At 45.2% G+C, this 24830-nt stretch overlaps 1 protein-coding gene across 4 annotated transcripts in view; it reads left to right on the forward strand.

Annotated features, from left to right (window-relative positions):
- Window positions 1–24830, forward strand: part of FAM117A (family with sequence similarity 117 member A) — a 327775-nt gene that overhangs the window by 41703 nt on the left and 261242 nt on the right. The gene's annotated exons all lie outside the window — the stretch shown is intronic.

Genomic DNA, 24830 nt, shown 5'->3' on the forward strand with positions numbered 1-24830 from the left:
CCAGCAATGGTCTCTGCATACAGGTAAAGATGAGTCCTTTCAGTTGTGGTCACAGCAGCTGCTCTAGGGCAGGCAGCTGCTCTAGGGCAGGCTCCCATGATTGTGGGAAGCTGAAATTTGTGACGAAGGCCACTAGTGGCACAAGCTGGCAACTGCTGAAGTTCCGGCCTTGGAACGGCAATGCTTCTGGGAAGGTAGCCTACTAGAGAGCAGGGCAGTCCAGGGAAACATCTGAAGGTGCAGGATCCTCAAGGCATGGAGACTAGTTGGTCCCACTAGTCCAAGGGCTGAAGCATTGTTCAGGGACTTGGAGATCAAGCGGAGGAGCAGGGCTTCACTCGGCTGGCTAATGGAAGGGATGCTGGGGTCACTTCAGGATTCGTCTTCGAATCTGCAGGCGGCTGCGCTTTGGGGGGGGGGGGAATTCTTGGCTTCAATGATCCGAAGAAATGGCTGCAGAGGGCCTACTTATCCAAAATCCAAGCTAGAAGCAAGTCCAAGCTCACCAATGTCAAGGATCTGCACCATTGAAACAGCCAGGAATTGTCCAATTGGGGACAACTACTGGTTTCACATTTTGCCCCACACCTAGACTTTCTGGCACCAGAGATGTGGACTTGGCCTAGGCAATCCTACCCCCTTTCCTGGCCACACCATCACTAGCTTGCGAAAGCAGCAGCTTTCCCATGAAGTGCATGACTTTTAAGGGATATCCTGACAAGGCAGGAAGAAGGCCAAACCACAGTATGGCCAAAGAAGCAAGTGAAATCTTGTGGCACAGCCACTTGTTAGGGTACTGGCCACGTTTAGTAGGCATACACAGTAAACTCAAATGTGCACACTAAAAATGATGCATACATGGTAAAAATGTATTTGCTGTCACTTGTCTTTAGGCACATGTAACCAACTCCCCTTTGTACAAAGGTATCCCTAATGAACTGCACTGTAAGGTGCTGTGTGCAATGTTAAAATGTACAAGCAATAAACAGCTTCCCAGTACTGATGGTGTGAAGGACTGATCAGTTTCCCCATATCGATGAGCAGAAGGCAAGGGAAGCTGAAGCATCTTCCTGACTTGTGTCAACCCCAGAAGATTTAGCTTGGACTTGGTACATATTTGTCCTTGTCCCTAGGTGAGTGGGAATAGTCCCCCCCCCCCTCCCCCCCCCACTCCCTCATCTAGTCTTTTACTCTTTTTATGGGTTACCTTATTATGTCTCTCCCTAGTGTTTGGATTTAAATGTTAATAAAAAAATTTGTGTTGCAAACAAAACATCAAAAAAGCACAGCAAACCCCAACATGGTGCAGCCATCCACCCGCCCCCCCCCCCTCTTCTTCTGTGTTGGATAATAAGTGAACATTAGCTCATCCTCATAACCCTTACGCAACAAGTGTCCAATGACCCATTCCATCAACTGTGTTAGTAGGGGCACATGGCCCAATTTGAATCATACAAACAGTATTCGAAGTCCGTCTTTGGAGGTTGCAGCCCCGGCTAAGTCATTGGGTGACAACCGAGTTGCCCTGCAGGGAATAACTTGCATGATCTGACTCATTGACCACGTAACTCCTGAAGGCTGCCCAGTAGTCCCTGGGTCTTGCCGGTGGGAGGCAGCATCTGGTTATACGGTGCCTTCCCTTCGTTCACAGCACGACATAGTATTAAGCCAATGTTGTACAGTGGGCGCATCCACCGCCCCAGGAACGCGCCACCAGTGACCGCAGAGGCCATACCAACCAGGCGCCTGTCACTACGAGATTGCAGTTCAACCAATGCTAACAACTTGGTGTCGGGAGCAAATGGGATCGGGGCCTCAACTATCCTCCCCATAACGTCAGCTATAGCCGACCAGTAGTGTTGAATCCTAGGACAGGACCATGCCACATGATAAGTCAGCTGAGACGTGTTGACATCTCTTGCAATTTGAGAACCTGAGTGGAAACAGTTTATGCAAATAAAGAGGAGAGTAGTATCAAGCAAAATCTATAGTTGATGTAGACATTTTTAGTTTGAGTGAGAATAAAACCCCATTGGGACTCCGACAAAGATCTCACTAGGCAGCCCTCCCGTTTAGCCTTATACTGGGCTGGCGGAGGAGCTCCAAGTGACCAGGCCAGGCCATACAAAGTCGAAATCACCCTTCTAGGGGATGTTGGAGCTAGAGCATACTCCAACTCTAGTGTGCGGTCGGGAACTCGGACCATTGTGCCCTCAATACCTCACGGAGGCAGAAATAAATCAGCATGGTCATTTGGGACCAATCGCCCCTGCCCTTGATCTCCCCATGCTATAAAAATGTTGTATAAAAATATGTTCATGTGTAGGATTACCACAGACTCTGTATATGGCCATCAACAGAGAATAGCCCTGCCCACTTCGCTAATTGATCCCACGCTCTTTAATGGTGATTTCCAGACATTGCACTTCTGCCCTCATGGGCGGCCCCCAGAAGACCCCTAAGGTCATCGGGTTGGGTAATATTTTGCTTGAAGCGTGAGTGAGGAAATTGCTTGTGGGGAACCACCAAATGGAGTATTGTATCTAAGCTACCAAATGAGATTGGGCACATCCAGACCCCCCCCCTCCCCCCCAGCCCCCTCCCGGGAGTATGGGGAACACATTGTACTTAACAAAATACTGGAATGATTCCCGGCCCAGATCCGCTTAGTCATGATGGACCTAATACGACTCCAGAACGCCATGGGAGGCCATATTGGGACATTATTAAAAATATATAATAATTTCGGCAGGATAACCATTTTGGATAGGGAAATGTGGGCTGCTTGCGAGATAGGAAGACGTACCCAAGTATCCACCCTATGCTCCAAGTTTTGCAGGGGCGCAACATAGTTCTCCTTGTATAGCTTAATTGGGGAGGTAGATGCACGTATACCCACATAATGAATTCCCCCCCCACCCGAGACCATGCAAATGCCTCCCCTGATGTCCTGCGGAGACACCCCCTCTAAGTGGGAGCACCTCAGATTTGGACCAGTTTATTTGAAGGCCAGAAAGGGCACCGAAGGCGGAGATCTCTTCCATCATGAGGTGCAGATTGTTCCACAGGTTTTTACGTATAGCAACATGTCCACATGGAGAGACGCTTCCTCGAACATACTACGTAGATTGGAGGGGGGGGGATTGCATTAGGGGGGGTGGTGAAGGTGGGGGATGGAAATAAGGAGGTCCGGGAAGGTTTTATATAGCTCGGCCATGATACCATACGTACCTGGAGCCTTGCCGTTCGGGAGTGAGTTTATTACCTTGAGGTGTTCCTCCTCTGAGGGGGGGAATCGTTGAGGAGCACCCCAATCTCCAGGTTCAACCATATATTGGGTGATAGCGTCATGACCCGCAGCACATTGAGTAGTATACAGCCTCTCATAATATTGATGGAACACTTCATTTATCCCCTCTGCATCCCTAATGGGCAACCCGTCCTGGGATTCTATTTCTATTATAGGGTCCAAGTGGCAGTCCTTTCTAATGGCCCAGGCCAGGGTTCTGCTCCGACGGTCCCCCTCCCCATACCTTGCCGCCGCGATGGGGTCCCCCAGGAATCTCATCACTGTCCATCAACGAGCGGGTCTCTTTGGCAACAAATCTGCCTGGAGCGTGGGGGAGTCCCTGGTGTCCTGCTGGAGCGCCACGTTTTTAATTTCTTTTTTCCTGGAAGCTATGGCCCTACCAATAAACATTTCGGTACCCCGCCCTCCTGCGACCTACACCTGCCCCGCAAAAACACCTTAAACGTCTCCCACACAAAGCCTGAGCTTGGGACCGATGCCTCATTCATCTGGAAAACTCTGAGATGGCTTGGCGCAAATCCTCCCGCAACGCCACATCCTCCAATGCCCGAGCCCGAAACCTCAATCTGAGTTGCTTAGGGGGAGAAGATGGACCCATGAATTGTACTAGGACCGGGCGATGAGATCCGTCATGGTCCGGGGGAGAATTGCCACCCCGGCAGACACCCGTGCCAATCCGGGGGTCATTTGAATATAATCTATCCTGGATGAACTACCGTGTACACTAGAGTGAAATGTAAAGTCAGTCATTCAGTTGGTGTAGTCGGCAAATATCAACCAGGGTGTAATCTACTGCGATAGACCGCCATGTATTGGCTGCCTGGGGAAAGGCCTCTGAGCTGTTGTGGACCTGTCTAATGCAAGACCCAAATGATCTCGCTACCCCTCTTAACGGCCATAAACCTTTAGCCCAATCTGGTGCAGCTGGGAGTGAGGGGGGGGGGGGTGCTGGCGGCCACTGTGCCTCCCATAGACAAGAGGCCAATTACCACATTTATTGTCTAGCTTAGCGTTACCATCCTAAGTCCTGTTTCTTGCCCATGTCAGGCGGAACCCAGGTATGCCCCCCACCCAGGGATTCAAACCGGATCGTAAGTATGAAGGGGGACCCCAAGCCCGCTGAGGCAAGCTAGGAGGAGTGACAGGTGAGGCTCCAGGGTCTGGAATTTCGGAAGCAAATCTCTCCGCTGACTCGGGCAACGTGAAGAACATTGTTTTCCCCTCCTGCACCACCCTGAGTTTGGCGGGGTACCTCATTGAGTAATGAATATTTTTCTTTTTCAAGGTATTTTTCACTGTTTTGAAGGGTTTCCTCAGGTCTTGAGCTTGCTGACTGAAATCTGGGAACAGTCTAATTGTTGCCGACCCCCAACTCAGAGACCCCTTGTCCAGAGCAGCTTGTAGCAGAGTGTCTCGATCCCGATAGTTGAAAATGCGGGCAATTATAGCTCTCTGGGGCCCCTTGGGGTGGCCTGGACGCAAGAGCGATGGGCCAGCTGAACCATGAACATTTCTGTCACAGGGGGATTATCAAGAACCTCTCAACACTGAATTCCATATCAGTAGGGGTTGATTCGCTGAGCGCTGATGCCAGGTGGCGAGGAGGAGGAGGAGGAGGAGGAGGAGGAGGAGGAGGAGGAGGAGGAGGAGGAGGAGCAGCAGCCACGGTACCCCACAGATGACACCAGCTGGCCGGGTCGGGTAACCCCAGCAGAGCCCCCCCCCCCTCACGCCCCGAGTGACACCCAGCAGGAGCCGCACCAGCTGCATACAGCACGCAGGCAGAACACAATGGATGCAGCGGGGCTCTGCAATCTGCCTGTATAGAGAGGCAGGCAGCTCCCAGCCCGTACCTAGATCGAGGAGCGGATCACAAAACTAATATTCTCCCCAAGCCATTGGTATCTCCGTCGGACTGTATGCCTGGAAGCGGGACCGTGATGACTCAAAGGCGGATCCGAAGCAAGCAGGCTCCCAGACGTTTGTGGGGGATGGGCTGGTCCCGGCAGCGTGGTTTCAGTCCGCAATGATTCTACAATCCTTTCGCAGTTCTGGACGCCTGCGCTGGTATCCTTGTATGCAGTATGTGTTCCGACGTCTTGTTGTTTATGTCCCAGGGATGGCAACGCTTCAGCTAAGCAGGATATTCAGACATTTCTCGAGGCCTCTGCCGGAGCGCACTCGGACCGTGGCCATTTCGCAAGCCGCGCAACAGTGCCCCCTTCACTTTGTCATTTTCTCTTGAATGTCCTTGGGTGAACTACTGTTCTCAAGGGGTAAAGGGGGATTTCCACCCCATGACATTTAATATAGTGAGCCAGCACACCCCACCTTATGCAGAGTGCTGGGGAGATGCACTATATCCTCAGTGTATTCTCACTTACCTGGTAACAACTAACTACTTGTATGACTTTTAGTCATTACTTGCCGTCTGTCAAATCAGCCGCAGTAATGCACAGGTGGGCCACCATTCTGCTAGAATGGTGTACTTATATATTTTTTTTGCCATTTCTCATTTGCTTGTCTTCTGCCATTCTAGGTAGGAAAGACGTCAGTTGAAGTTTTGCCCTCCGCTGGAATCCTTTCTATTCCCCGCCAAGGCTCCAGTGTGTCTGAGAAGGCAGGAAGCAAGGGAGGAATACACAACTTTGCAGCCCTTTGCCTTTCACCTTACCTGAAGGGAACCAGTTCCCACTAGGGGGCTGGCTGTCCTGATTGGACAACCAGGCCACCCCTTCCTGTAAACTGCAGGGAGAGTTTGCAGAAGTTGTCGTAGTTCCTGATAAATACTGATCCTAGAAGCTTCTGACAAGTCGACCACTGGAATCCAATCTGAAGAGCAAGATGAAGAAAAGACTGCTGTAATGATTTCCAGTGACCGGAAAGCCTGCTGTGTAACCAGAGCCTGATGCAACCCTTCATTCCAAGCGACCTGGGGGTTCCAAATGCAATGCCTCCTACCCAGAGATGGCGAGGTCCACTAGGCTCAAGAAGACCTGCATGTGCCATAACTCCACGTGCTGTGTCCTGGGTTGCAAAACGTCAATACCCGGGTGTCATGATGCCTACCTCTAAGGAGCCAGGCCGGGCCCAGCAACCCCAGAGGCAGACATCATTTTCCCCAGGGAAGTCTCAGCGGGCCCAAGTCGGGGCCCTTTGGACTCAGTCCTGGCGCCTTAGGCGCCAGGCTCATAGCGGACCCCAGTCCTGGCGCCTTAGGCGCCAGGCTCATAGAAGAGGATATGTGTTTAAGTGCTTGGGTGCACACTTACCTGATGCAGACCTTGCTGCTTCATCCAGGCCCTCTTGAGGCCTGAATGGGACTACTTAACCTGTAGGACTACTTCACCACCCGGGTGTGGTCGGGGAAGGATACATACCTGATTGGTGGAAGGATACATACCAGGAACTTCTTCCAAGGCTATTTAAACCCCACCCAAACAGCCACACATGCTTCGCGTTGTTCTGCACCTAGCAGCTGGACGCTCACCGTGTCAGCTCCTGCATCCTGACTTCAGCCACGCCTGCCAGCACCCTGGAACACCTGCAAGGGGAGAAAGGAAGAGAATAGGAGAAGAAAAGCCGTTACCTGCTAAATCTGCATCCCGGAGTCATTTCTCCAACGGCCCTGAAAAGGAAGACATCATTTTAAAGGCATTTCGTTTCGATCGCTGCAGCGCTGCATTTTACTCACCTTTGCAAGGCGCTTCCGTCTTCAGCAGCGATCTTCCGGATTCAGCTACGCCCCGGCGCCTAGAGGAAAAAAGACAAGAACAAAGGTGAGAGGGAGAAAAGGAATAAGGAAAGCTCAGTTTCCTTTTAAGTCTTACCTGTTGGATTATTCCCACTGCATTTCGGGTCCTGCCGCTTCCTGGCATCTCCGGACCCCGGCCCCTATGGGGAAAAAAGACAAAGACTTTGAATGAGCGAATGCAAAGACATTACCTGAGCGCTCATCCAGAACTGTTTCACTTCGGGTCGGCGCCATATCTCCGGCACTCCGAACCCCGGCCCCTAAGGGGAAAAAGACATAAGCATTAGCGCTTGCTGCAATTAGACAACGAACATTATTATTAAGCTTGAACTTTTGAACAGAACTTTTACAGCGCCTTACCTGAACAGTCAAGCTTACCTGAACTCCCATCAATCCTCAATCCAGTGAAGTAACTGGGTTTCAACGCGCCCCTGCATCAGAAGCAGGATGGAGAGCTCATCCTTCCAAACCCTAAGGTGAGGCTTCACGGGGAATCGTGGAGGTATCGTGGAGGGTTGAAAGGGAGTGGGAGGCTTGAGCATTGTTCCACAGTTGGTAATACTCCCTTTTCACGCACAGGAGGGTATCCAACGAGCCAGGGAAGCAACAATAGAGGGGCCCTTCCTGTCCATCTTCAGAGTTCTGCGCCTTCGACGCCGCGCCTCCGTGGGAACCAGGTGAGCGTTACACCGGGGACCTCTAGACTGAGTTCCGGTGCTTCATCTGACACTTTGGTGGACTCCTGCTGGACCTTCAGAGACCTCCTTCAAATCACTTCCGTCCACTCACCAGAGCGTAGGACTGTAGAGATGAGAATCTGACCAGCGATATTTGTCCTTCATCTGGCTCCTGAAAAAGGGCACCAAACGCAGAGCTGCAAGAAGCTGCAAAGAATCCTTTGTTGGAAGCCTCCCAGTTGACTGCTGCTAGATTTCCTTCAGTGTGCATTTCTTCAGTCTGCAGACCAAGAATCCAAGGACCGGATCATGTTCTGCTGCATCCTGAAGGCATCCACTCGGCTCTTTTCTGCTGAGGTACTGGGTTGGCTTGGGTTATACTCGCCTTAGTCTTTTGTGTATCCTGTGAGGCTGAGTGGGTGATTAGTGTGGTTTGGAGTTTGGCCAGGCCTAATTCTGGAACGCACATAGGGAGCCTTCTATGAAGTCCCTGATCACTTTTATCTAACTCTAAAACCAATACTTACTTGTTCTGGAACTCTGACTTTAATGCGACTGAACCTTATCCTGACCTACCTACAGCTGGGTTCTAGACCACTAGGGTAACTTTCTGCCTCTGAGAAAACTCCTGCTAAAGTCTAGGGAAGGACTTTGATGATAAGGCTTCTGTCTGGAAATTAGAAGTGTAAATGTAATTACTTGTAAATAAGTTAGTGTTGTAACTGTATCTCTGAAATGGAGCAAGTTACAAAAGTGTTTCGGATATTGCAGCTCTGTGGAAGGCGGGAACGACCAATCCGGTAAAGCCTTGCAGCCTACTATTGGACTGGCTTGCTTTTGCCGATGACTTCATCTTATTTGGTAAAACCCCAATTGGCCTCCTCTGAAAATTGACCATCTTTTTCCACTATGCGGTCCAAAATAATTTGCAGATTAACGGGGAAAAAAAATCTAACATTCTCTTTACAGCCATGAAATGACCCAAGACTTGTATTTGGAGGGTAGAACAGTTTCTGGGAAGGGTGAACTCAATGCGGAACTTGGGCTTCAACCTTGCAACTAGCTATTCCAGTGGGAACCGGGTTACCCTATTTAGTGGGGGGCGGGGGGGGTTTCCAACTTTGTTGGCAAAAACCAAGAGGATCTTCTCCCAGCTTTGTCGTTACTCTTTGATTCCTTCACTCAGGTTTTGTCTCCAAACCATTGAACCAACCATCGGATATGGTCTAGGCATTCTTTCGTTTGGCCTGGGGCCCCCACTAAACACCTTACAGGGTCTCCCCTGGAAACAAACGTTGGGTTTAACATCAAACTGTCCCAAATGCTGTGGTTGGACATGAGCTAGGTTTAGTGTCCCTGGCAGCCAGGGCCCTATGGAACAAGTTGGCTGAATACACTGATGCTGAATTTCCCCTCCCCAAAAAAAACTGTTTACCGGGACTTGGTGAGCCATCACAATCAAACGCTGCCTTAACTGTTAACAAGTTCAAGCTTGCTATGTCTGCATCCTCCACTGAATTGGGTCATCATGGGAGGAGTTGAAGTCCTTTCTGGGAGTTGTCAAACGCAAACTTTATATCGCCGATTGGGCATAAACGTCTGACCTATTGGGGTAATGTCTCACTTTATAGGGAGTATACTGGGTTCAGAAGGAGGCGAGGTAAAAATCTGATGGATCTAACAGTTTCCTTGCCCAAAAGTCCGGGCTGTTTACTTTCGATTGAACTAATTTGCTACCCTGGAAAGGAGATATAAATGGGCTAAATAACTAACTACCAACACCTGCAGATTCTGTGACTTTCCCGTGGCAGAAACCATGAAACAATATTACCATGGATTACCATGGATTGTCCTGGTTTTATTGCCCCGAGGTGCTATATGGTTGAGGAGATGCTGAGTGACGCGCATTGGACTAGGCTAATGTGGGTTAACTTGCCAAAATAGATTCTCTTTTTTTTTTTGGCATTAATGCTTTAACTGTTTCTGAAAACAATTGTATGAGCTTCTTCCTGGGGGAAGTAATTAACCAATTAGCCCTTAGCGGCCTAAAGTTGTTGTTTTCAATTTTTTTCACTTTGTACTTGTTGAAGTAGTGATGAAATGTTGTATTTTACTTGAACCTTTTGTACTGTTGATTGTGAAAAGCCTACTTTTGTGGGCTAAACACAATTAAAAAAAAAAAGGGTCTAAAAGTTGATACTTGTTTTTAGTTTCTTTAAAAAGTTGCAAAGTTATTTTACAAGCTTTGAATTGCGGTTCACACTTAAAGTAAGAGTTGGTAGAATTTTTATCATTTCTAAAGTAAATGAGTGCAAATGCCTTCAAATGGGATTTACCCACCTTGATTAGCGGTGTGCTCGTCTAAATGTCTGTTTATTGGGATATGCTTTCCCTGATCTTTAGTGCATTTTCTAAAACAGTCTTGGAGTTAATACTTACCTTTTGAGTTGATTGTAGCCCCTGTGAAAAGTATAATGGGTTACTTACTCACCTTGAATAGCTGCTGCTCTCTTAAATTGTAATTTTGCTGAGTCAATTCACTCTTATGTGCCTGACTGAAGTCTCTCTGTGTGTGGTTCTGAGAGTACATGCTAAATTACTCACCTGTTGGTTTGTGCTTTTCCCTGAATTGCTTCTGGGCATTCTAAAATATTTTGCCTAGGTTCTTACTTGTACACAAGTAGCATAAGTCCCAACTAGATAGTACACAAGTTACTCCCTTTGAACTGTGGTCCTAAACATTGGTGTGTAACTGTATCCATTCTTGATAGAAGAAAGTTATACATGGTGCAAGATAGACTAGTAACCGTGTTGGCCGAATTAAGTGAGCCAAAACTGAATATCACTGTATATTGGGACCAATGGGGCCTACTACCCTTGAATTACTTGATAATCAAAGTAATTTAACTGTAGTTTTACTCCCCATGAATAGCTTAATGACATTCTCAATGTGTTATAGGTTTGACTTATCTTGACTACTTCTTGTAATCTAAATAAAGTTATACTCTGGTTTGTATACCATAAGTATTGAGTTCCGTTTTTATAATTGTGTTTATATGTTATGTCATGTACTTAATTCCTGGAGATTTATCTTGGCCTAATTCTATTTAAATGAACCATTATTTTTACAATACATGGTGTTTCTATGGACCATATGTATGCTATAATTTCTTTGTACCGGGTTACAGCCCATTCTCCCGCTACGTTCAGCCTGGCTGATCTGGCGACACTTTAAATCTTCTCAGGTGGTACAGCCTTATACTAAGAATGGAGTTTTGTACTTCTCAGATATGGTTTTATGAGTCCCTTTGTTGGACTTTAGAAAAACTGCCACAGCACCCTTCAAAAAGTCAGGCCAGGATAAAAAACAGAGCAAAAAAGAATGGGTTTTCATAGGAAACTATGTAGCGAAATTTGCAGTTGAGTGCGATGTACGTTGATTTTTGAGAGTGGTGCGCGGCTGCTCTGGCTTTCCACTATTTAGTTTGGTGGCTCTTGCTGGCCATTAACCTGTCATGGCTGAACTGCTCTGCTGCTGTCTTGTGGGCTGTGTGACCAGACCTTGGCTGTATGTTTTATCTGAAGGGCAAAGAAACTGGCTAGCAGTGTGTTGCGAGTTACTGGTCAACTGCAGGGGTGGGGGTACTGTTGCTACACATGCAGGCACTTGGGGAGGGAACGGGAACTGGGACCCTCCCAGCTGCCCTCTCCTCCCCCGAGTAGAAATGGGCTGTGGCTTCCACCCTAGGAGGGTTACATCCCCTCTTGACAAGGTCAGATACTGACTTTGTCAGTAGCTAGTGTGGGCAGTCTGCCCAGTGCTGCCAGCTAGTATTCTGGGGCTAGATGCTTCCACTGTTTGTCTGGCCGCGTCCACATGTTAAGGAGAATAGCAACTGAATGTGGCTTTTGATTTCGTATAGGTGCCTGTTTTGACTGGAGAAATAGGAAGGGTGGGGGAAAGGGGCTTGCCTTCTTGGATGTAGAGGACCGCGCTCTGGCTTAGTATGGCTTGATGGGATCTTTTAGTCTTTGACTGCTGGGAGTATAGTGACTTGGATGCTAGAATACTTTGTTGGCAAGAATACGATTTCTGGCACATCCTTTGATTTGCCATGTGTTCTATACTGACAATTGCCCATCGATAACTGAGGTTTAGAATGGGTAATTATCAGTCAGCAGGGACTGTCTGACCAAGTTTGTGGTGAATGTTTTGACTAAAAAGAAACCAACTTCCTTGGTGTGTGTGCGTGTGTGGAGGACTGTGCTAGAACTGTCATAGTTGCAAGCGGAAGTCTTGGATGGGGTCGTAAGATACTCCTTCACAGGAATATTTAAACTTCATGTACCTCCCACCCACCCTTTCCTGGGGAAGAGGCACAAACGGAGGCAATCACAAAGGAAGGGCATTAGATGTTCAGGTCACGAGTGTAGGTGCATGCTGGAACTACTGCCTCACTAGAGTTTTCAAAGGGGAACTAAATGTTGCACAGGTAGTTAACACAATGTCGGTAACAACGTTGGTTAGAATAAACCAGTGCTTAATTTGTGGCGGTGGGCAACACCGGCAGTTTTTTTTTTTCGCCACGCTTTCTGGCCCTCTGTCACGGCTCCGGCCTTCAAGTGCAGGAGTGGTACGAACCAACCACCCCCTCCGTGGTCTGGGTGCCTGCAAGTCAGTTTACACAGACCTCCAAGACCCCGGTGGGGAAAGAGGGTTAGGGAATCGTTGGTTGGACAGGAACTGGTTTTCAGGGTAACCGGGAAGAGTATGAGGAGAGGGAAGGTGGACAGGAAGTGAGAATATGGATAAATACAATACTAACAAATAAACAAACATGCACTCCAAACCAGAATACGAATTACATACCCATATTAGTCTGTCATCAATGAGGCAAAGAGAGCAAAAGAGACTTATCTCTGGGTTTGAGTGCTGGCCTCCTGCCTGCGCACTCAGGTCCGGTATCCGGAGCAGTTAAATGCTGCAAAGAGTTTTTGCGTTATTACCTTGTGGGTGTTTCTTCACAGACACAACATGGTGCAATCAGTGGGTTAATGACATTTCCCCATGCAAACCCACTCGTCTCTGGCTTGTAACGTATTAATTTGCATGCCCCCTGAAATGGGTTTAGCCCTGTTATGCGGATTAAAGCCGCACGTGGCTCCGCAGTAAGTACTACTCCACGTGTTTTACAACACACGTAGACTGAATTTGAAACGTGCTGCTAGCCGCACTTGGCGCGACTTCAGTACAAGTCACTCCGCTTTCCAAGTTGCGGTTCTCCTAGATGGTGCACATGGGTAATGATATGCACTGCTCGCGAGGTCACTGCGCCTCTAGATACCCCTTTGCGCGGTCTCTAAGGTATGAATTGGAACGCTACTGCGTGCTGCACTTATCTTTGTAGAGCAGGAGGACTCAAAGTATGTTAATTGAATAGCATTGTGCCAAGTACGTTCTCAAACGCATGAATATTATGTACGTGCACATGCTTTAGGGAGAAATGGGGTCGAAACATGCAATGTTTTTTTTTTTCTTTAAAATATTGAGCTGATGTCGAAATGCAACATGCACTCGGTCTAGAATAGATGCTGACATTGGATTGCCCCCGTAACCTTCTATGGATGTAAATGATGAGATGCCATGGCAAGTGTGATAACTCGGTGGGTCGGCGTCTGTGCTCGCCAAAAACACCACCTCATTGGAACTCTCGAGCTTGCATTAATGGACCCTTACCATCGAACTTTGCACTTGAAGCACCTGCTAGTTCTTAGAGTTAATGACTTAATTGGCACTGTAGGCGTGCTACTGGTGTAATGTGTTAACCAGGTTTGCCTTCAGCCACTTGATTTATAAGCACATGCATGTCTTTCATTTAATTATATAGCGCTTTATACCAAGGCACTGTACAGTGGAATAACAAAATACAAAATAACATTTAACAATGAGAGCAAAATTTACATCACTTAAAAACAAGTAATGGCAAAGCTAACAGTTTCGACTTTTGTATAAGTGTTTGGCATTTGCCAGACACTACTATTAGAGGTCCAGGTATTTGCACCATTTTTCACCTACTACCATCTATAGCCAGGTAATACCACTATGGCAGTGCGTGGCAAGTGCCTTTCACATGCCTACACAAAAGCCCAAATTGTTGGCGTTGCCAATGATTTTTTTACCCATGGGTTGAAGCTCACCTGGCTCTCTCTGACAATGCTAACATGTAAATCGATGGGCCTATATGGAAACGGAGTGCGAAGCAGAAAGATGTTACACAAGATACTAGTCAGCAGGGGGAAACACTGGAACACTTGTGGCAGCTAAATTATTTGCAGGTAATTAGGAGGCATGCCACTACTAGCCGGTGCCAGCAGATGCTGCAGCGCTAAGCATGTGACATGGAACAGTAGCAGTGTGATGGGCTGATTGTGGACCGATCGAGCACTGAGCCGGGCGGCTGGCACCACAGTGCTGCCGGGGCTGGCATTGGTGATCCAGGATTCTTTGGGTACTGGCACTTATTTTTTTACAAAATAAGCACTGGAAGAAACTACTTATTTTAAAAGTGTTGGCCAATGCTTTTGTCTGATTACTGATGTGTCTTGAGTTCTGTTAATGCATTGCTGATATGGGATGCCTTTGTTTACAGACCCAAACAAGTTTCATATCGCATTAAGCTTCAACACTTGGTGATGCCCCCCTTTTTCATGCTGTAGATTTGGGTGACCTCACTGCCATTGGCAAAATGACAGCTGCCGTTGAAACCTCTGTGCAGGATGGTCCCATTTGTAAGGCAGTGCATAAGCTAGGTTGTAGGAGTGGCTGCACGCCCAGGGCATTGATATAGTCGGCCGGGTATAAACCAATTCTCTGTTGCACCAGCTACATTCACTGTAATGCGGTGGTATTTTACATACAGTGATCAGAGTTTGGAATTGGTTAAGTATAACACTTGTTCTAAAGTTGAAATACTTTTTTTTTTCAACAGGATTTTAAAGTGAGTGCTCACATTAAAGCTCAATGGCGTTCTTTAATATATATATTTAAGGTAGCATACTGTTTCGATAAATGCCTGTTCTAGATTGGACTACCATAGACATTTAGAAATTGTTACAACATCGTGCTAGACATGGAAGGGTTCGACGTATTTGTGGAGTAAGCATATATCCAGAATGTCATGACATGGGCTGGTATAAAACACCTTTGGAGGTTTTGGTTTCTTTGGCAGTATTTTGCAATACTTCTTAATGACCCCCTTTTTTATTTTTTTTAATTGGCACATTCATGGGGCTATATTTAGTTGCCTTTTAAAGACTGGGTGTTTGAACTCCTACTAATCCATGCTGGTCAATATTGCATGTCTGACTTCTCCTTCGATTAAATGAAACTTGTAAAACTGAACTGTAATTGCATTTTTGATACTGGCTTTGCATTTCAGAAACTTCATTCAGAAAATATTCCAGAAGCAGAGTAATTCTTGTAAATATTTCCATATGTGATAATGGACCTAAATGTTTCAAGTTCTGCGCATAAAAAAAATTTCCAGGAAGTTTTCTTTCGAAGGTCGACACTTAGTAAAGTTAACGTTTGTTGAATTATTTTATTAAACAAGTTCTGCTCTCAGCTGCTCACTAATTAGTCCACGCCTTGTTCACTGTCTCACTCATGAACACATCCATCAAATCACCCACGGTGGTCCTCTCTTGCCCCCCAGTCCATTCTTCACCCCGCCCCCAAACTGAATTTCCATATAATCCCCATCCAGTCTTTGACCTTCACCCTCTCACCATTACAGCCACCCAACCCTCGTCCTCTGCCACCTTAGTTGGACCGCTTGAGAAAATGGTTAAAATAATTATTGAACTGCACAAACTCTGCTGCTAAGCCCCAGTGAGCAAACTGGTATACCGTTCTAAGTAGCTCACCAGATCATTAAAACCAAACTCTCACAATGGGACATCCAAGAACAGACTGCCAATTCAGAAGAGCATTAACCAACCGGCAGACGCTTATGCTGAAGACACCATCCATTGAACGGGTCACCCTCAACAGCAACAAAAGTTCCCCACATGCCCCTGGAGGTGAAGGTCTATAGGCCAGACCCCAAACCATTACATCCTCAGTTGCCTCCCCCCCCCGCCCTGCCCCCCTCCCCAGCCTCACAAAGCATACCAGGACGAACTCGAAAAAGTAACTCGAGGAAAAGAAACGGAACCCAACAGGCCGACAATAAATGCAATCCATCTCACTTAAATAGTCTTCAGTCACCAATTTCAGAAATGCGACCTACCTATCAACATACAGATGTTGGGAGATCACATGTACTTAAGACGCCATCACCGAAACGCACCTTTCGTTACCAAAGGCTTACCGGCTGCAACAATCTACCAGGAAAACCATAAAGTAATGACCAACTCCTAACCTATAGGACCGGGTTGTCAGTGAAGTAACTGGCTCAACCAACAGGTCTCTGATATGTAAACCATGGACAGGATCACTATACGGCAGCCAATAACCCCAACAGGACAATGAGAGGCAGGACAAAGATGCGCTGCAGCCTGGCCAACACAGTACCATCTCTAAGCAGAGAATGGAGATTAATGAGTCTTGGCGGAGTAATCTACACACTTGCCATAATCGATACATGGTTAGGGGATGACTACAATGTAGTGGCACCAAATCCTACCCATACAACATACATCTTGTCCAAGCCAACTGTACTGGCAAACGAGTAGGAGGTATCTTCTGTGGCTCACAAGGAATACCTCATTTTCCCATCACGTAGACCGTGAAAGCCTAATTTACCTCAAACGCCAACCAATCTTTGCTACTTATGACCACCCTCCTTTCTAATTTTGTAGACAAAGCCCTCATGCCAACATTTGGTTCAAGGAAATACCTCAATTCGTGGCCAGAAGCCTGAGCTTGTAGCTGGCTGGCTTCCGCCGCAAACATAATCATTTCACCATGCAAAACTCTGCAGTGTTTTTTTTTTTTTTTTCCTTCTCCAAAGCTTTTAGTGTTGAGCATGTTTTGTGAAAGACATGGGGCCACATAGGTGTAATGCGCTGCAGGCCACACCCTAGTCCGTGAAGGAGACCTGGAAAACACCTTCTCAACCCACTTCGTGTACTATGTAGTAATTATCTTCTATATTTAAAAAAAGGGCGCTTCTTACTATCAACACCAATGTGTGAACTCGATGTACAAATGCCATACAACCACTTATAGGAGAAGGTGGATAACACCAAACTTAATGGAAATCCAAATCTGATGGAAGAGAACACCAAAACCTCTGGAATCGGATCTGTGACTACCAGATGCTTGGTACAGCTACACAAATGGAAAACTGAGGAACTGGAAAACAGAGGTTCCGGAAGCACCTCAAGGCCTTCCTCTGCTTCTCTCTTCCTCTCCCCTGCTGATTTCTTGTCAGATACTGCACTGATCACCTGGCTATCCTCTGAATTCAGGCCCATATCCCTACGTGCCAGTTGCACACCCGCACTGCCTCCCGGCAGCCCTTGCACTTGAGTCTGTATCTGTAACCCTACAGTCCCCCTACCTGAACTTTTGGCCGCCTGCTGTCTGCACTTGTTTTGATCCCATGTACAGCACTGCCCCCTCCCATTTCCCCTGGCACTCCCCCGACCTCCATGTCACTTGGTCTAGTAAGATTATTGTCTCTGTTCCCCCTTTCTTGCCTTGTCCCGCCTTAGGCGCGTTTAAAAATGCCATATCGCATCCTGCCACCATTTACACCCTATCTAAGAACCAAAAAAAGAAATTCAATACTGGAGTAAATTTAACCAACAAGACCAGGTTGCATACCAAAAACTGATCTGCCACTACAGAGCAGAAATCCTTTAAGTAAATTTGCGACTGTCTGCAAAGCCCCCCCCCCCCCAAACCAGGGAAATACTGTCAAATCTTTCAGCTGATAAACTTTGTGATAGCAACAACATAAGATGTTAATTGTAACAGTTTCTTAAAACAACAATCTTGCCAACAATTTTCTGGCTCTGATGAAGGCTTGGCACGTAAACTTCATTGGCCTATATGAAGCCAAAACAAGTAGGTGACTGGTGATGGATAACGATTGAACACATGAGTAGGATCTCCGAGTCCAGAGATAGAGGCCGATTGACTTGCAATATCTACCTGTTTACAGCCAATTGTAAGGTAGACGAGACTGACATGTCTATGCATTCCTAGATGTACAACCGGATCTGGGACTTGAGGATTATTGGTTTTGTATGTGTGAATTTTGTCTTCATTCTGTTTTTCATGTTACTGTTTCCTTGGTGACTGTAGAACCTTTGGTCTTTTCTCTGTATTTGTCTTGTTTAGGTAATTCGTTATTTCTTAGCAGGGTCTAAATTTGATATTGTATGTTTTACTGTTGCATACCCCTAATTAAAACATGTTCATCGTGTAGTGTTGATCAATTTCCAGAACACATGTGTATATATTCTTTGAATTTTTTCGTTAATTCAAAACAATCCTCTTTTGAAAAACCTGTAATCTTTAAGACTTAATCAAAAAGGGAGAGAAACGAGGACACTGCTTTTTGCATGTGTCTCAGATCCCCCATTTTACTCCTTGTTGTGGGTTCCCCCTCATGTTCTGAGAAACTCTCAGCCCGCCTAGCAGCATTAACCCGCCCCACCCACCAACTCAAACACAGTGCAAAGATCTCATCAACCACTTCAGAAATAAAATATTACATCTACAGCAAGCAATTGACACCCCATTAAGCAAGGGAAGCAACAATGTAATCCCTGTATACAACCCCTCCAATTAACTGATGTATTTTTTAAACCACCATCTGAACCAAACCTCAAAACATTGAGAAGCTAAGCAGCAAATCCTCAGTCTCTCTGATCGTCCCTGGATATCCGCTATCAAAGCCTGTGGAACATGCTACCAAGCGAAATCCACACATTATTTGATCACTTGAAAAATCTTTAAACTGTTTTGATGCATGCAATTTATAACCTGCCTGTTCTCGAGTGTTTCTAAGCGCGACAAGGCAGGGAAGTCTGAGGAGAGCACAAAACAAACGTGTTACTAGACCTTGTGCCATTTCAGATTACAAGTGCGAACGCAAAGTGCAGGGAAGGGAGGGAGAATGGGAAGTGTCGGGGGAGTGCATCAGGGCAGCATTGCTCGGAGTACATGCAGCCAGGCAGCGTGGCTCTGGGTAAGTGCGAGGAGGCAGTTTATGGTAGGGCCAGAGACAGTGCAGGGACGACTGGTCATGGAAGAGGCTGGTACCCAGTAAGAGACTGAGGGCAGCCAGTCAGCACAGCAGACGGGTAGGTCAGCAGGGGAGAGAAAGCGGAAGTGAAAAGGAAGGTCTTGAGTTGCTTCCTGAACTTCAGCTTGTCTGGGTCAAGTTTGAGAGGGGCAGGTAGGCCATTCCCGAGGGAGGTGCCTGCGGTGGAAAGGGGTCTACCGCCCCCCCCTCACCAAACATTCTCGACCTGGAGAAGCATCAGCCCCTCAGAGTTTGAGGTGGCTGAGCAAAGGGCACGAGAAAGTGTTTTGGAAGAGTTGGATGTAGTGTTGGCCCCGGCCCCATAAAGTCTTGTGGGCGATGCAGAGGGTCTTTAACTTCTGGAGCCAGTGCAGTTTCACTCACAGTGGTAACTGCACCCATCTACCAGGTCATGCATTGCCTGTTTCCAAACCAACTCGTGGCTTTCTTAGATACCAATGATTAGAATATTTTAAGTTTGGGTGCTATTAAAACGTCTCCAGACCTCACCCCTTCTTTAATATAAAAAACTCATCGGATGACCTCAGCCTGCTTCAACTGCAAAACTCTTCACCTCTCACCACAATGCACAGTATTGTCTTTCACTTGCACCCAGTCAGGAAAGCCTGCAGGACTAACCCTCAATTTCCCCCTCTCCCCTCCCCCCCCTTTCACAAACTCAAACCTGCACATGGCAACAAAAAAGGTCCTCTCCCCATGCCCCCAAACACAACTATACACGGTAATGGGGATTTTCCGAACCAGCACTGGAGATGGTCCTGAGGGGATTTTTCAACTCTCACAAGGCATATTTTTTTTTTATTTGATTTAGTTGAAATTAAACAACTTTTCAAATACAAAAACATGATACATGATACAAGACACTTAATTCATTCACAATTTAACAATTGTTACATTTTAGAAAAAAAGAGGAGTAAAAAACAGAAGCATAAAATGAAGCTAAGAATATTTGACTTGGTTATTCTTTCTAATGGTAGAATACAATCTAAAAACTGTTATAGCTTTCATAAGTGCTAATCTCGCTGTTGAGAACAGATGTCGCCAGATTTCATCATCACTTTTATCATGGTATATATATGAACCAAGTTCTTAAACAATAACATTCTCTGGGGAAGTAATTTTGGACATTATCATTAGATGTTGTAATGTTTCTTTAACCGTGACCATTTGGCAAAAATGACAGCAGTTCAAGTCTGATGGGATTTTCTTTCGTCGTATTAAAATGTATCTGGTCGGCCAAAGATTTAACCTAAACCTTAGAAACTTGCCTTAGAGTTCTAGAAGGGCATTCGACTAAATAGGGGGCCATAACCCACAACTTTTTGTGACCGAACCAGTTAGTATCAATCTTTATAAGTCGCACAAATAGACCTATTTTTAATCCAATTCCACTGATACAGCTTTGTCTTGGCATGAGAGGGATTCTCTAGTAATAGGGCTATAGTTATATCAGCTTCAGCCATGGTCTCTAGGACACACTCGCGCCATTTCTTTGGGAAGCTACTCATGGATGTTATAAGTTGATGAGCTATTACGCCTAGAATGTTATTAGCCTCAGAGCCCAAAAGACATTGGCGGGAAAGACTACACATACGCCAACATAAACGAGCTGCCAATGATACTAAACCTGATTCATGACAAATTGGTGGCAATGAAGTCAAATTAGTTAATTGCAGAATTGTTTTCCAAAAATGGCCTTCAAGAGTGTTCCATATTTTTGTGTAGGTGTTTAATTTTGATTCAGCTCCATATAACATTATAGGGATGACTTTCAGCTCATAAAATAACACGTGTTTGCAGGTGAATTTGCCATATTTGAGATTTAAAATCTCTGCCTGAGATATTAAACTATTCATGTATATGTTGAGAGTAGCAAGATACGACATGTCTGAAGGTTTGTTGTACACAACAGTTCCCAAATATTTGTATTCTATGACTGTTTTAAGAGCAACATCTTGCAAATACAATACATGATTAGATTGTCCACGTTTTTGAGTTTTTACAAATTAGGACGTGTTTTTTCCAAATTGATAGTTGTTTGTTTTTGACAAAATCAGTTAGCACATTCAGCAGATTCTGCAGGCCAATCTGAGTTTGGGACATCAATATTAAATCAGCGTATAACATCCACGTTATACGCTGTTTTCCTAATTTGGGAGTGCCTGAAATGATTTTGAGAAAGAACAAACCCATATCAAGAATGAAAAGATTGAACAATATTGAGGCCAAGATACATCCTTGCTTTAGGCCACGTAGAGTACTAAAGGCCGATGACTGAAGGCCTTCATGTGTGAGTCTAATTTTCATAGTAGTGTTGGTGTGCAGTAATCTGATTAAAGTTAATAGACAAAACATCCATATGCTTCTAATTTGGCATATAATTTCCTGTCAACAGAATCAAATGCCATACGAAAGTCAATGAAGGCGAAGTACAACAGTAGCTTTCTTATGGCACTTGGGCTTGGATCATGCTTAAGGCAATCATGTTGGGCGCAGTGCCCAGCCCACTCACGAACCCCGATTGCAGAGGATCTCTCTTCACTTCATTTGCTGACCATTTATTTAGTTCTTTTAGGATGATGCGTCCAAAGATTTTACTGGGAGCATCAACCAGTGATACAGGCTGGTAGCTGGCTGGGTCTGCACGATCACCCTTCTTATAGATGGGTATGGTGATTGAACAAGTCCAGGAGTTCGGAATGAGCTGAATGAGTAATCTATTGTCCAACATGATCTTTAAAATATCAGCCCAGATGTCTGGATATTGTCTTAAGGTTGCATTAGAAAATCCATCCAGGCCAGGGGCTCTGGAATGACTACTTTTATTCATGTAGTATAGAATGTTATTGCGATCGTAATTGCGCCAGAAGGACCTTTGCTCTGTTTGAGGTTTCTGGGATATTAGAGACAGGAGACTATATATATATTTTTTTTATAATGGTCAATCCAGTCTTGCTCTTTAATAATGTTGGCTTGAACTGCCACCTGTGTTCCGGCAGTTGCTTGGCTTATTAAAGCCTAGATTTGAGATGCGTTTTTGCTAGATAGTTTCCTAAGCATATGGCTCCCATCCTCTTGATATAGCTTAGATTTGATGTCCTTCATCCAATTTTTATAGTTGGTGCTGATCCTTGTTAGTGCTTTGGCTCTATCTTCTATAGGTAATCTTGGGGCCTTACGTTTGAGGTGTCTCACGTGTGTTTTCATTTGTTGAACTTCTGGATTATAAACATGCAAATAGGGTATTTGTTTGGCTTTCATCTGGATAGATTTGGGCTGAAATCGTTGCATTAATTCTAGATATGCCAAACTAGATGTATGTTCCTCTTGTCTCAATTGCAAGACTTTTAAAGCGTGACATCTCTTGAACGCATTCAGTGAGTTCAGACCATCTAAGTCTGTTCCTAGCAGTATTAACCACTATTTGCCCTGGATGCATTTCACACTGGGATGTCTCCTCCATGTTTTTATGCACCCAAGACAAGTTTAACATATTATGATCGCTTAAATTAGAGAGTATCACATTGAAAGATGTCAATTGAGAAAATAACATTGCATCCACATAGACAAAATCAATAACCGCTGAACTAGTTCCTCTATGCCAAGTAGCAGAGGGTGGGACATCTGACGACCAGGCTCCATTGAGCATAAACAAGTTCCTGGATTTGATTAGATTCTTCCATTTTGATAATATGGAATGGTCTAAAAATCGATTAGGGTCTCTACAATGTAGATTCAGATCACCAGCTAGTATTGTGTGCCAATGTTTTTCTTGAGCAACCAAATCCAGAGTTTTGGTTATGGATTGTAGGAACCTGTCTATTCCATCCGGATTCCAATAAACATTTATAACAGCTTAAACTATTTGATTTTTTTTTTGATGGTTTAACCATTTGAATGACTGGTTGGTGAGAACCAGTTTGCTGAGGCAATTTGAGTGCTCTGTTTAATAGCAATCGGCAGCCCCGAAGTAGGACAACCTAATTTGGCTTTTTTAGCTGGGACAAGGAGGATATCATAATTATTCCAGATGGGGGAAGATAGTAACTAGGTTTCTTGTAATAAAATATCATAATTCAACAGCGTGGAGTCCTGTTGTTGATCAGATGTTTGAACCCCATAGAATTCCAGCTGACTAGAGACCATCTCAATGAGTTAGCATAAACTAGCTAATGCTTGGATAATCCACAGTTGCAATGAGTTTGTTGTGGACTGTGATTTGGATGTATCATTTGGAATAGAAAGCACCTGAGGAGACTCTTTGGGTGTTTGGATCGCAGAGGGAGAAAGGAAAGGTGATATTTCAAAACCCAGATCTAGGAGTTGAGATTTAACCATCCATATGGTGTTAAGAACAATTTTGGAGTTTAGCCATAAAATAACAGCTCTTCTGTTTAATGGATTTATAAATTCAACCAGTTCCAGATCAACAGTGCCAATATCTCTCAGAGCTGGTATTTCACTGAAGATTGACAAGACAGAGGCTCAATTCAAACTGTATTGGGTACATGGTGTTGGGCAACATTTAGAACCAGAGAATGAATGGCTGGTCTTTTGGTAGTTTGTTTCAGTTTTTTTTTTGTTGATCTATAGTGATAGCCGAAGTTTGCTTTGATTGGTCTTTAGGGGGGCTCATTGCCTCTATTAGTTGTGATAAGGTTGTTCTAATAAACAGCTTCAAGTCCGTTTCTGTTATCCCTTGTTTTTCGGAGGTTCAGGATTAGATTTAATGAATTCATTGACTGTTTGCACAAATGCTGGAACAGTCAAAGTATTTTGCAAATTTGAGTTGGAATTAAGAGATGGAATTTATTTAACTCCTTGATCATTTGCTGCTTCATTTGAGATGGGACAGTCCTTGTCATATGGGGTAAAAGTTAGATCTTTTTGCACGGGACGATTGGCCATATAGGTGTCAACTGCTTAACTTATTTCCTTCTGACGTGACATGTGAAGGTCAGTTTCCACCATTGAGGAATTAGAGTCCCTAAGGGGTAATTGATTAAATTCAGAGGCAGCCGATAAAGCTGCAACCAGATCGGCTAGTGGCTGATAATGCTAGGTCAGGTTTCTAGTGCCAGCTGGATCTAGATGTTTCTTTAAAGTGGCTTGTAACATGTATTTTTTTAGTAATGGCTCTATAGGCGGTTGTTGTTGCTGCTGATTTGGGTTGAGACAGATTATTTATGAATCGTTTAGATTGAGAGGATGAGTTTTATTTTTTTTTTTTTTTTTTTTTATGTTCTCAGGTTTTTTGTTTGGAATCAGAATTTGTTTTAGCTGGGTTAATTGGTCAGGTCTTTTGTTTTTTCACAGGGTCCTGAGAACAATGCATAACTTGCATTAGTATTTTGTTTCGGATCAGATTCCAAGGTTTTGGGTTTTTGGGTTTGGGATTTTCCTCCAGTTGCTCCACAATTAGAGTGGGTATTAAGGGTACAGCATGAAATGCTGATTCCGAGTGAATTGGATCCAAAGCTGCTTGTATCAAGAGAGATGGAACACTGTTTACTGATGTTTGGACAGATAATTTCGATTTATTTTGCATTTGAGGTAATGCTGAATATGATTGCCAATTTAGAATTTTATTTTTTCAAGTTGATTGGCTTGAGAGGCAAGTCTTGTATCAAGGGTTTCGAAAAGCTTGACTAAGGATTGTATTGCGAGATTAATCGCTGTTAGGGCGATTTCCGCGAGGCCATTCGAGGGTTGTGATTTCAACTCTTCAATGGGTGAGGAGACGGAAGATTTGTCTGGAGGAGAAGAGGAGGCAGAGGATTTCGTTCTGCGCGGGGTGGGAGCAGCGA

The sequence above is a fragment of the Ambystoma mexicanum genome, chromosome 13 (assembly GCF_040938575.1).
Source record: "Ambystoma mexicanum isolate Mex_15411 chromosome 13, UKY_AmexF1_1, whole genome shotgun sequence".
Classification (NCBI taxonomy): Eukaryota; Metazoa; Chordata; class Amphibia; order Caudata; family Ambystomatidae; genus Ambystoma; species Ambystoma mexicanum.